Here is a 15191-nt window from a genome sequence, read left to right as displayed (position 1 = left end):
GATGTCAAACACTTCAAAATAAAAGAAACGACTGTGGAAGATCCGTCATTAAATTTAGAATGGAAATGGGAATGTGTCATGTATTTAGTTTTGATGTCATATTTGTCATCCTCATCGGATTTTGTCTAATGCTTAGTTCGTTTCTGTGTGTGTAAAATTTTAATGTTGTGTCGGTATTCTCCTGTTATATTTAATGCCTTACCCTCGGTTATTAGTTTGTGACCCGGATTTGTTTTTTTGTCTTTCGAATTATTAGTTTTGAACATCGGTATACTACTGTTGCCTTTATTAATTCAAAGAGACAACAACCTAACAATATAACAGACAACAGCGGAAGGTGACCAATAGGTCTTCAATACACCGAGAAACTTCGGCACCCGAAAGCGTCCTTCAGCTAGCCCCTAAACATATATATATACTAGTACAGTGCTTATGGACATTATACCAAACTTCAAAGTATACACAAGGAACTAAAATTAAAAAGCATACAAGTCTAACTAGAGGAATATTTCAATAGGAAAGTCCCTAATCAAACGGAAAAATTAAAGGATAAAGCACTTCAAAGGAATGGACAACAACTGTCATGTTCCTGACTTGGTATAGGCATTTAAAAATTTGGAAAATGATGGATTGAATCTGGTTCAATACCGCTAACCTCTCACTTTTATGACAGTTGCATCAAATTTCATTTTTTTCATTCAACGATGCGTGAACAAAACAGACATAATCGGTGAAATAGTATATATAATATAATATGGTAACAGCAGTCATCATTGTCTTACAGTCTCATGCATATATACATGACAAACAAACATAAAAAGTACCAAAAAAAACAATTATCAAATTAAAAAAAAAACATATTCCTTGTTTCGCGTGTTGAGCGTCAAAAAATGCAAACGTCAACACAGCCGAAATGTAATTCTATTTTTACCATTTAAATTCGGATAACATCTGTTTATATGCTATATTTGTAATATCGAGCTGTCTAACTTATAAACATTGTTTTGGTTTAAAATTTTCATCTTATTATGATTTATCTACTATCAAACATCATTAAGTTCAAAACATGTAAAAAAAAGAAATTATTTTATGCAAACAAAATCATGATATCCATGCATATGGGCAAAGCAAGCAGGTAAAACGACGTGTCAGCAAGAACACCGATAAAACATTTGTCTGTGAGGTAAAGAAACAGATAAATATAAGGCACTTGTTGAAAACTTGTAATTTTTTTACTTTTCTGTGGCATTTCAGGAATATGGAGGTTGTTATCAAAGTTTTCCATTTCTTTGTATGTTTTATTGGCGTTTGTTTTTGTTGTACTTTAGTGTTATTCGTTGTTTGGTGCATTTTGAACATCGGTTACTACTGTTGTTTTTTTTACATTTTTAAACATATATGTAATTCAGGGTGTGTTCTCAATTACATATATGTTTTGTTAAAATCGGCGCTACGACCTGTACTCTGGTATGTATTGGTGGGCAACTAATAGTATTGAAATAGTTATCAATTATTGAACATTATTTCGTGATAGCAAATGATACACCTTTTATCTTAAACCTAGCAACACTTGGAAATCCAAGAAATAACCATTTCAAATAATTTTTCTGAAAACGTAATTTAACACAATTTGGTTTAGAGGAAACAAATCGGTATACACATATTATACATTGCTTACGATACAATATTTCTATCTTTTAACAAAAGTCTTAATAGCTCTCTAAACGTTTCGTTTTGAACTGTTGCACTTTTCAACACTGTTGTCATAATTTGATGGATTGAAGAAGTGAACACTTTAGGGCTTCTTTATCTTTATACGGGTTCATAATTAAGAGATGCTACATGTATTCATAAAATAAATTGATTTTTGTTCTAAAAGTGGAACTTTTATAAATGTACTAAATGCATATGTATCTTCAGGATCTAAAATTATTTGGATCTACCTAATCAGTTGGCTTATGACTTTTTGTTTTGATGGAAAAAATTGCATACAACCAATAAACTTCATATTGTATTCCTTAATAAAAAGGTATGTTTGTTTTTACGTCAGTGACTACAAAAATAGGTGTAGTCACTTCAACAATCCAGAAATTAGTCGTGTTTACGTAAAACTCAATGATTATCATTTTGTTGTTTTATTTAGTTTCAATTTGAGTATCCTTCACATGTGTTTACTGCTATATTGATTTAAAATTTTTTAGGTTAAAAGTTAAAATATTTTTTTGTAATAAATTGTATTTTAGGTGCGATCTTTCATAATTTGATAATTATGAAGTTATTTATATATATTTTGTATTACTACGGACTATGAAAGATACGTTATTTACATCTTTTCAGTTACGATTTTTTTGTCTTTTGTTTTGTAGATAACTTTATCACAGATAGACGGCGATGCCCCGCTGAAAGCGTTTAAATGATTTCAATGTTATTCATGTATTATAAAAATTACAATAAAAAAATCGCAAATTGTAATTTATTTAAGTTTACAGATAACACAAAAATACATTTAGAAGTCAGAATGAGCAACTCAAAAAAAAAAAGTTAACTAGATGTCATAAAATGGTTAAGAAAAATTAATCTGCGGATAAGGCTGTGTTTACACCAAACGATGCTAACTGTTAAAATTGAGAATAGAAATGGGAAATATGTAATAGAGTCAATAACCAAACAAAAAGCAGAAAAGAGCTGAAGGTCCTCAATGGTATTTTGATACAGCAAGAAAATCCGTACTAAGGCGTGCCTCACCTGGTTCCTGAACAAAAATGAATACTAATTATTTGCAGTGTACGTCATAATGAATTCGATTATATATAAACCGTTACTTTATATATAAATGAAATTAAATCAAATATCTTGCAAGACAAACAAAGCCAAAGGCTCCTGACTATCCCAACTCTCCCGATATGTTCTAGCCGGAAAAGTCCGATTCCGATGTCAAAAAAGGCAACAAACGAAACAAAACAAAATGACTATGATACATAAATTAACAAACGGTTACTAGCAGTTACTGACATGCTAGCTATCAAACTGTCAGAAAAGAGGAACACGACCCGTACCATGCCAACAGCTTGATTTATAAAAATGTGTTTATTTCTAAGGCAAAGACACAATGAGAGAATTAATATGAAAACCAAAATATGCCATCTTTAATAACCTACTACCAGTATCGTAACTTTATTTATATATTGTCTGTGACCATGACTTCTATTTCATGTAGCAGAAGTATTAAATAATTGTAATGTATTGACGGTACTACACCAGGGACTAGACAAAATACCTACACCATCAACTTTGTCGTTGCATCCATAGGGAATGGCTGTTCCCAACTCTCTTATCCAAAAGTCTTCATACCGACTTTTTGTGTTTTGTAATGAACATTACCAAAAAACAAATACATGTGAAATACCTAAACGTATAAGATGTTTACATACTGAATTATATAGACGACATAATGATGTACTTGTACTGGTGATAACATTTATTAAATGTTTTGACTAATTTGTGATATAAACCCTGGTGTTATAATTTTTCTATAATTCATAAATTTCTTTCTGTAAAATCAACTTAACTTGTTTACCATTAATTAATTGTAATGAATATTATATTTGTACATCGGTTCTCGGTTTTAGGTGCTCCAGAAGGGTAAGCAGATCCTGTTCCACATGTTTGCAGCCGTCGGTCATGTTGCTCATGTTAATACAATTCACGTTAATAGTCTAATTCGATACGTTCATGAAAAGGGAATGGAGTTGTAGTTACGACGGAAGAAAGATATTCATCCGTGAATCGGTTACTCCGTAACGGCCAACCAACTCCTGTAGTGTCCGTAAAATTTACAAAGAGATGATTTCAACTTCCCGATTTGTAACACTTGGTTTAATAGCGTCCGTCTTAGCAGGACATTGTCAAGGAAATCATGTTAGGAAACACAAGCACGGAGATATCGTATCAATTTGGAGATAAATATTCCGTATGCATGCGCTGCTGGAATGTTGCTACATAGAAATGGAAAGTTTACAATTAGGAGGCTAACCTAATCTCGTTTGTCGTAATGTTTTGATTTAAACCGAACCTTTTTGTCAATTTCTAGATATTAGTCAAGATATGAGGCAGATTTAACTCTATCTGATGTATCCTTTATTTCTAGTTCGATCCTATCGATGCGTTCACACAATCGCCAATTGTTTTGTAATAGTCGTGTCCATAACTAATCCCAGCAAAACATATTATTACCTTTGTCAATAAGTGAATTATGTATTCCTGTACAGACGTTTAAAAAAAAAGTTATATTGCGTATACTATACATTTAATGTGTAGTTATGTTTTATCGTAGCCTGATTTGATCTTTCTTCTGAAAACAATAATGATTCGCGTATCATTTATGTGATTTTTACCAAGGCCGCAAATCCTCATCAGGTTCCCTGATAGGTAGACACTAATGTGACTATAAGGAATTTATGTAGACTTCCTGTCTTCTGTATTTACGGAAGGCCCAAAGTGCAAGTTGGATATTTACAATTTATAGTTGAATAAAATTGAGAGAGGAAATGATGAATGTGTCAAAGCGACAACCACCCGATCATAGAGCAATCTACCTAAGACCGCTTATATTAGGGTGAGCACCCTCTGGTCTTTTGATGACCATAATGTTCAACTTGATCATATACGCTGTATGTAAAAAGATTTTACCAGAATATATTTTCCAGAATATTGTTCTCTTCGATATCTACGGAGGGCTTAGATTGTCACTTTGCCAAAAGTTTAGGACAATAGTGAGAGCCTTCTGATATGTCAATCTTTCTTATAATATGCAGATATTTAGTTAATATGTAGATACAGACGTGTCTAAAAGGAATTTGGGTAGACTTCCTGACATATATATTGACGGAGGGCCCAAAGTGCCAGTTGTATATTCAAAATGTTTAGTGAATCCCTACCTAAGACGCTTAAGTCAAATGAAGATGACATAGTGATATGATATCACAAAGAGCCAGCGAAAAACATGACATTATGCAATGCTGAGATACGGGAGTCGACAGATTGCTATAATAATACTAGTAACATTTAGTTAGTGGGTCTTCAATGCAAAGATGAACTATCTCATCCGTAGGCGTGCTTGAGCTGACCTCTAAACAGATATGCCTACTAGTTCGGCGATAATAGATGTCATACTCAACCCCGAATTATACTCAAGAAACTGAAATTAACGAGACTAACAAAGACCACAGGCTCCTGACTTGGGACAGGCGCAAAATTGCGGCGGGTTTAAACATGTTTTTTGAAATTTCAACCCTTCCCCTATACATCTAGCCAATGTAGAAAAAAATCCGCACACCAATTAACACAGTTAAACTCAGTTTGAGTCCGATGTCAGAATATTAAACAAAAGAAAATAAACAGAATGACAATTATACACAAATATCATCAGACTTCTAGCAGTTACTGTCATGTCAGCAATGTATGGATTTGACAACCACCATGCGCAACCAGAGTGTTGTACAAGGTTTATCAAAGGTTTAAAAGATCTGTGGACTCGGTATCATAATTTTCCATTTCGTGTATATGTATCTTTAGTTTTGCATCAAGAGAGTCCTTTTCTTCAAGAATTTTAAAAACCTCCAGCGTATAACTTTTATGAAAAAGGAATATACGATAAGATCACATAAACCAACGGCCCGGGATTATAATTATTCTTTTACACTTTACAAAATCTGAACACACAATCCTTAAAAGTAAAGGTGGTATATTATACAAGTATATTATACATATAAAGTACTTTAAAATGTCATTGAGTTGTTGTAATTTTCATGTTGTATAATCAGAAATAATTACATCATGTTTATGTAATCGATTGATTTTTTCATGTTCTGTAACATATTTGTGAATAACAATGATGTTTATTAATTTTCTTTGTTCTCAGAAAAAGTGTATTTAGCATACCACTATAATAAAACTCTACTGAAATTATGAAAAGCGATAAAGGTAAATTTTAAATGCAAAATTATTGCCGACAAAAAAAACGGGATATTCAAATAGTGATTGTGTTGTTTCAAATTGTTGATTGAGGTAGCACTACAGTCAGAATTTTCTGAATCCAACCAACATTATTTAAAAATCAATTTCTTTCTAAAAATTCTCAATGGATTTTCAGAATCTTCTACTCAATTGAAAGCTGAAATAGTATTCTTTCTTTAAATATAAATCATGATTTATTTTGGCTTTATTAATCTCAAAGTATAGCTCATTATGTGCAAAACAAATGTCTTTCACTTTGGATGCAAATGGCACATTTAGGTCAAATGGAATACAAATTAGTTTTCTTCCTTTTAATCAACCATACACAAACGACAAATGTGTGTGTCGGATTTTTTATATATGCTTCCCTTAATACGGTATTTTTCTTTAAATGCTGGTTGCCTAACCTCATTTACCTTTCATCTTTGGAGACCTACAAATTCATTTTGAAACAAAAAATCCTAAAACTTAGACTCTGTATTGTAATAACTTGTGGTGAGGGCTAAACAGCTGGACACAGATGATTGACATATAAGCCCCTCCTAAACCCTATATATTTAAATAAATTATCATGTGCTTTCATTTACATAAGTTTATTATCAATTTACTACATGTTGTGATAACTGTGCAGGGTTTGGTTTACTTTTTTAATCTTCAAAATTATGTGATAAAAAATCATAAAAAATCAGGGTTAGCCTGTAGTGCTTCCTTATGATAAAATCAGTCTTAATATATAACCGATTGTATTGCTATCTAGTAATTCATATACCGCAGTTCTCTTTATAACAAGCTATCCTGCATTCTGCAATTGCGTTTGGAAAACTTCTTGAGTGAAAATTTCATTATCCCTCAAAATCATAAGTTAATAATACTCGATTTATATAGAAAATCAGAGATTGTTTTGTGTCATTATCAAAATTTCAACGTAAGTTTTCAAATTTCTAACTAATATTTACGTTTTTGAATCAAGAATTTACAATTAAATAAATTCATGATGACGATTTAAACAAAGAATTATTTGTTTAATCAGAATGTGGTTTGTATTTCTGCATGTTGAACCCTTATAAATTTATCGATTTTCAAAACTCATGTTACCATCGAAAGATATAGAATTTTGATCTACATTTAAACAAAAATCATGATAAACCGTTTAACCAACGAAATTTTCGGCCCATAAGAAAGCTTATTATGGTTTTACAGAAACAGAACTAACATTTCTTGGATAAGTTTTCTTAAAGACAGAACATTTTGTTGGTAAAACAGAGGATCAAGTCGAATTTGGCACATTTTGCACTTTCCAACCTTTTGCCTAAAAAAATTGTTTTATGATTAACAATCACATAATCTCGAATATAATTGTTAATTTTCTTATCATACAATATTCATTAATGTCTAAATTATTTTAAGTTTTATTTTATTTTATTTTCTCTTCACTGAATGTACATTTTTACATCCATGTATTTTTGCGTGGCTGTTGCATATGTCGTTTACATATTTCTATTGATATTTTGTTCATTTGATATTTTGATAAATTGTGCGCTTCCGGGTATTTCATGTCTAGCCATAGCAATCATAGCGCTATTGCATCATTTTCGTCATGCACAGATGCTTGTGTGCATTCAATCGTTGAAGTATATATTACAGAAAGTGTACAAAATTTATAGTATTGGCTCAGTTTGAATAAGGAACAGTTCTTATAGTAAGTATGCTTATTTTTGTTGCAATAAATGCTATTTTAGATTTTTTTTAGTGTTATCCTTTACATGTTTAGTGAGGTACATCAGTTGTTTACCCTATCATTGTTAAAATCTATAGTTTTTTTAACGTTAGGGTATTTCTATAAGATAAGAAATATTAAACCGTAGAAAGCTGACATTCGAAGAGTCAACTAACAGTTATGGTATCTTTCAAAGAAATTGTAGCCGAGAAATGATATGCAACAACGACTTACGATGAACTTAAGCAAACAAGTAAAGTCTTTAAACAAAATTAATGTTTGTCCACGATTGCATAATAACGGAATATCTGAAACATGTTTTGAAATTAACATACCACATGAGGATGACACTTATCAAGAGAACATTAGATAATGTTTGAGACTAAGTTTTAAGAAATGATGACAAAGTAACAGAATGATAAAGAAAATATTTATAGTAAGCTGAAATAGATAAAGGAAGATGTAGTGTGAGTGCCAATGAGATAAACATTCATTTTTAACCGTTTTTTCTACATTTGCGTCTTGACAATTGAAATGTTTTAGCTGAATGGTTAATTTAATTAAAAAATGAAAATTGTTTAAATAAAATTAATAAGGGAAATTTTTTCACTGTAGCATCCACTTCCAGGGGATAATCCATAATGATTTTGTTTTAAATTATGTGTTTCAGCACATGTATAATTAACTCTAGCTTGGTAAAAGTGTTGTGTCCTAGTGAAATAGAAAACATTAAAAATTACTTTCTGATAAAGTCTATTATTGATAAAAAGCTTAAACCTTTATACTTATCACTAGAAGAGACTCCTGTCAGGTTCAATTATTATATATATGTGGATAAAAAAATTCAGGCTTATACTGTAGTGCTTTCTTATGCTAAAATCAGTCTTAAGATATAACCGATTGTATTGCTATCTAGTTATTCATATCCCGCAGTTCTCTTTATAACAAGCTATCCTGCTTTTCTTCATTCTGCAATTGCGTTTGAAAAACTTCTTGAGCGACAATTTCATTATCCCTCAAAATCATAGTTTAAAAGAAAAACAATTGTCCGAAAACAAGATGTATGTATAAAATCAGAGATTGTTTTGTGTCATTAACAAAATTTCAACGTTAGTTTTCAGATTTCTAACTAATATTTACGTTTTGGAATCAAGAATTTACAATTAAATAAAGTCATGATGACGATTCAAACAAAGTAGTATTTGTTTAATCAGAATGTGATTCGTATTTATGCATGTTGAACCCGTATAAATTTATCGATTTTCAAAACTCATATTACCAACGAAAGATATAGCATTGTGATCTATATTTAAACATCAATCATGATATACCGTTTAACCAACGACATTTTCGGCCTATAAGAAAGCGTATCATGGTTTTACAGAAGGAAAACGAACATTTCTTGGATTAGCTGTCTTATAGACAGAAAACTTCGTTGGTAAAACGAACGATACAGTCGATTTTGACACATTTTACACTTTCCAACCTACTGCCTAAAAAGTTCTGTACTGATATATATAATAGACTATATTCCAATGAATACATGTCCCAAACATAGAAATAAAGAAGAATAGGATAAAATACGCTCTGTAGGCAACCACCATATCTATATACCATGTACGCATCGGGGACACCCGTTTTGCAACCCATTATTGTGGTTTTACATCGTAGCTAGGGACTTTAGACGCTTCACAAAAAAATTGTTATTAGATAGTACTGCAATATGACAGTAAAGACTTCTAAAAATACTTGACCATCTCATTGCAGTATTAGCTGTGTATTAGAAAAGAGTCTATAAACCCTTGCAATTAAAAACTACCCAGATACTTGTTAAAAAGTTGTAACCCGAATCCGAATTGTATACAACAAATCAGGTTTCGTCTACATAAAAGTCATCAGTTGCTTTAGACTGTTTTTCATAGTATGTTAACTTTTTAAACGGCAGTATGATACTTATAAATTTACCGGTTGGCAAATAGCACGTCACAATGTGAATTCTACCTGTTTAGTTATATTTGTTTTCTAATTAACAATCACAGAATCTCGAATACAATTGTTAATTTTCTTATCATACAATCTTCATTTATGTCTAAATTACTTAAAGCATTAATTTATTTTATTTTCTCTTCACTGAATGTACATTTTTACATCCATGTATTTTTCCATGTTGTTGCATATGTCGTTTACATATTTTTATTGATATTTTGTTCGTTTGGTATTTTGATAAATTGTGCGCTTCCGTGTATTTCTTCTCTAGCCATTGCAATCAAAGCGCTATTGCATAATTTTTTCTCAAGCTCAGATACTTGTGAACATTCAGTGTTTGAAGTTTATATTAGCGAAAGTGTAGAAAATTGATAGTATTGGCTCAGTTTGTATAAGGAATCGAACTTTGGGCCAGTTTTATCGTAAGTATGGTTTTTTTTTGTCGCAACAAATGCTATTTTAGATTTCTTTTAGTGTTATCCTTTACATGTTTTGTGAAGTACATCATTAGTTGTTTACCCTTTCATTGTTAAAATCTATAGGTGTTTTTAAACGATAGGGTATTTCTATAAGATAAGCAGTATAACACCTTAGAAAGACGACATTCGAAGAGTCACTTAACAGTTATGGTATCTTTACAAAGAAACTGTAGCCGTGAAATACCGTATCGTTTGGAAAACTATACATTTTAACAATGATAAGCAACAACGACTAACGATGTACTTAATCAAATATATAAAGTCATTAAACAAAATTAATGTTTGTCCACGATTGCATAATAACGGAATATCTGAAACATGTTTTGAAATTAACATACCACATGAGGATGACACTTATCAACAGAACATTAGATAATGTTTGAGACTAAGTTTTAAGAAATGATGACAAAGTAACAGAATGATAAAGAAAATATTTATAGTAAGCTATTGCATAACAACGGAATATTTGAAATATGTTTTGAAATAAACATAACTAAAACCTCCGCATCAAACCGTTTAGCTAGCTATAAACCGATATGGAATACGATAATTTTACAGTAGATTATCTTTAAACTATTAAGTAAAGTGTTCTTCTTCTAATGGTTTATATTACATCTCTTTTTTTTACACGAATCGAAATAAAAAAAAAGACAGATGACTTTTTTTTACCAAAACACTTGTGCCCTGTTCGGATATAATTTACCGTTATTAGAATTTAATCAATGTTCCTTTTGGGATTCCTTTGACTTTAGATATTATATAGTTACTTCGTATTTTTTCCAGTCATAGAACGGTTTGATTATATTATCCTGTATACACATTTTATTTAAACATGAAACTATATTTACTCTTAAAATTTTGATTTGTCTATGTCGTTGGGTTGCTGTCTCCTTTGATTCAATTGATTACATGTCAACTAAAAATAGACAAACTTAACTGATCACCTTAATAATGAAATTGACCCGTCCAAACGTGATAGACGCTTAGTCGAGACGAAGAGATATTTACAATTTTCTAGTTTCATAGATTGAAAAAAAGTGTGTTTTGAATATCATAATCAAAACTTGATATGCATGACAAATGATATAAAACCACTCTCCTCGTCTTTCCAGTGGACGGGTCTAATACCTTTGTTGACACTCGATGGTCAAATGTGTTTGCAATTTTGTTTCAAAGATTTGCGAAATATTGAAGATAATTGTTCGCAATTATTCCTGAACATTGATATATATCAAAGCAACATAGAGCTGTGTTTTCTTGTTCGTATAATGACGATTTAATATCATGTTTGTTTGTGATGTTCCCCCTTTCGCATCAGATTTATAGTTATCTTGTACAGCATGAGGATGACACTTATCAACAGAACAATAAATAATGTTTGAGACTAAGTTTTAAGAAATGATGACAAGGTAAAAAAAATGAAACTATTTATAGTAAGCTGAAATAGATAAAAGAAGATGTGGTGTGAGTGCCAATGATATAAACATTTATTTTTTACCGTTTTTCTACATTTGCGTCTTGAAAGTTGATATGTTTTAGCTGAATGGTTGATTTAATTCAAAAATTAAACTTGTTTAAATATAATTAATAAAGGAAATTATTTCACAGTAACAAACACTACCAGGGGATAATCCATTATGATTTCGTTTTGAATTACGTGTTTCAGCATATGTATAATTAACTCTAACTCTAGCCTGGTAAAAGTGTTGTGTCCTGGTGAAATATAAAACATTAAAAATTACTTTCTGCTAAAGTCTGTTATAGATAAAGAGCTTAAACCTTTATACTTCTCACTAGAAGAGACTCCTGTCAGGATCAATTCTTATATATACGTGGATAAAAAAAATCCCCTTAAACATTAATATGGCAGCAATTGCTTTTACAGCCATTATGCTTTGATTCCATTCAGTTACCGCTGGTTTTATATAATTTACCGAAGATAACAAAAGTTATTCTCTGAATTGTTCTTTTTGGTATTGCACTGGCTGCTTTTTTCCCGGATCCTAGTGTGAACCCATTGATTTTAAGAGCATGTGCCTGATTAATCATGTCTGATTGACTTTAAAAAAAATTAACCTCAACTTAAAGACCTACACTGTGTTAATTAGTTCGGGGTTAATTTGTTAGCAGAAAGTAATTTTTAATGTTTTATATGCACACAAAAGAGGTTCTTCATGGCATGGGATCGTTCAAGGTATCTGAGAATATTATTTTGCGCTGATTAACAATAGAAAAGGCACGATCAGGTTTGTAAGGTTAGGTAAAAAAAAAAGTGATTTTTTTATAATTATTTTATTTTCAAAGACGAAACTTGTGAAATTACATAATATAGTATAACCACAAAGTAACACTTGTAACATCGATTAAATAATAAAAAAAATGGTACAATAAGATATAGATACTACAATTCTTTTTCATTTAATGAAATGCTGCTTCTCACAATTGCCACTTCTCATTCATTTTTATTTTTTGTTCAGGGTCAGAGTATTTGTCTTTATTAATCCAATACTTTAAATATTCCATCTAATCATATTTTGTGGGAAGTTATGGAGAGTTGTCTCGTTGGCACTCACACCACATCTTCCCATATCTTCTTACATCTTCATTCGAATATATAGTATTCAAATAACAGAAAGATAATATTAACTGATTTACTGATGACAAAATCCTCAGACACACCTTGAATTAACTCTTTTGCACTGAAAGGCAAGAATAAGTCATAATTTCTTATCAATCTATAAGTAATAACCAGACGTTTTGTATAACATTACATTCCCAAAAATGTGAAAAATATTTTCTATGATTTCTGAACAAAATGTACATTGTTCAGTTTCTTTTCATTTTTATAAGAAGGAACTACATGGAAGAATCCAATAAACAATCTAAAAATTCAGTGGTTGGTGTTTGTTTATGTGTTGCATATTTGTTTATGTTCAATTTTTAAATAAGGCCGTTAGTTTTCTCGTTTGAATTGTTGTCCATTGAATTTCGGGGCCTTTTATAGCTGACTATACAGCATAGGCTTTGTTTATTGTTGAAAGTCGTACGGTTACCTATAGTTGTTATTTTTTTGTGTCTTTTTGGTCTCTGGTGCAAGGTTGTATCATTTTCAATAATACCACAAGTTTTTTTGTTTTTTTTTATTAAATTGAAAATTTTGTAAAAACGAATTTCGGATTTTTATGAAAGGCATACATTATATAGCATTCCAATCACCATGTTTCAATCTTTTCCCAATTTATTACAGGAAGAATATGATAATACTGTATTATACTCCAGAAATGATATATAGAAAAATTTACAATATATTTTTTTTTTAACTTTATCTAATAATTCATTTTCCCCATAACATGTTTAATCAAATTTAGATCAGCCTTCTATCATACTTTTCTATCTCTTCGGAATATCACTTTAAATAACATAAAACACCATAAAACTGGTTTTGATATTATACTTATATTCTTCATATGAGAATAACGTTTTATTATTTGACACCAGATCATTGATACAAAATACACTTCCAATACATTTAGTCTTCACAATTATCTTGCAATCCCTTTTCATGTTTGGGTTTAGCCATATGGACTGGATCAGAATATCTGTATTGTTTCAACTTTCAAACTTATTTTTCAACTCGGAAAAATGTACCAGAATATCAGGCCAAAACAGATTGCCTTTATTCTGTTATCTAGAGCAATCCTTTCTAACTTAGATGTAAAATGTTGTCCTTCCCCTACCCCTCACCCCCTTTTCAATTTATCCGGTTTTTCTTTTAACAAAAAAAAGAATGTGTCCCAAGTACACAGATGCCCCATCTGAACTATCATTTGTTATGTTCAGTGGACCGTGAAAATGGGATAAAATCCCTTATGTGTAGTTACAATTAGAAAGATTATATAATAGGGAACATATTAAATAATTTTCAAGTTGATTGCAGTTTAAAAAAGTACCTTGACCAAAAACTTGAAGCGGGACGAACGGACGAACAGACGAAAGAACGCACGAACGGACGAACGAACGGACGAACAGACGACAGAACGAACGAACGGACGCACAGACCAGAAAACATAACCCCAATAAATGGGGTATAAAAATTAAAGACATATGTCTAGGGGATTGGTAAGGACAGTCAGAACTTTAACCAAAATGGGAAATGCTTAAGTTGTAATCACTACAACCCTTCCAATATATGTTAGTTCTCTAGCCCAAGTATTTAATAGTGACTTGATTTAAAAGCAAAATTACATAGAGTCTTATCTATTTCAGCAATTGCAAGCTTAGACCCTTTCCCTAGAGGCTTCACAGTAGCATGCCCTTATCCAACTAATAAATGTATCGTTAAAGTCTTGAAACTGTAAAGCCTCTAGAATAAAAGATTATTCGACTGTGTCGACAGCTGTTTCGAAATCAAATAATAGTTAAAAGTCCAGGAATGTCGTTTTCTTTCCATCTCATCCATCAGAATATTATATGAATAACGCATAGCTGAGAGGGTGATAGAGCAGATTGGTACCCCGAGAAAACATTGTCAACCGCGCCGAAGCCAAGGTTGACAATGCCTGTTCGAGGGGTTCCAATCTGCTCTATCACCCTCTCAGCTATGTGTTATTTAATTAATTATACTGAATGTCCTATCAATATTGGCTTCTATAGACCACTTTTATTTTAAAAGTATTTTCTATGACGCCACGTTCATAACAACGGCATTAGAAAAAAACCACAAAAGTCAAGGAAGATGGGTTTTTTTGTTTTTTTTAACAGCCGATAATAAAATCTGAGCCAATACGTAGAACTTAACCATTGTATTTAATTCCTTTATATACATTTAATTCGTTCTTCTTTGAATTGTCGATTTTTGATTGGTCTAGACAAGAGGGTAACATTACAAAAAAACTGTGACTCGCTCAGCTCTATGTGAAAGAGTAAATTGACACCCTCGTTTTAATTACAATGTAATCACAATATGTCATTTTATCGTAAAGTATAATAAAAAT

Source organism: Mytilus galloprovincialis, chromosome 14 (assembly GCF_965363235.1).
Source record: "Mytilus galloprovincialis chromosome 14, xbMytGall1.hap1.1, whole genome shotgun sequence".
NCBI classification, from domain to species: domain Eukaryota; kingdom Metazoa; phylum Mollusca; class Bivalvia; order Mytilida; family Mytilidae; genus Mytilus; species Mytilus galloprovincialis.
Note: the sequence above shows the minus strand (reverse complement) of the source record.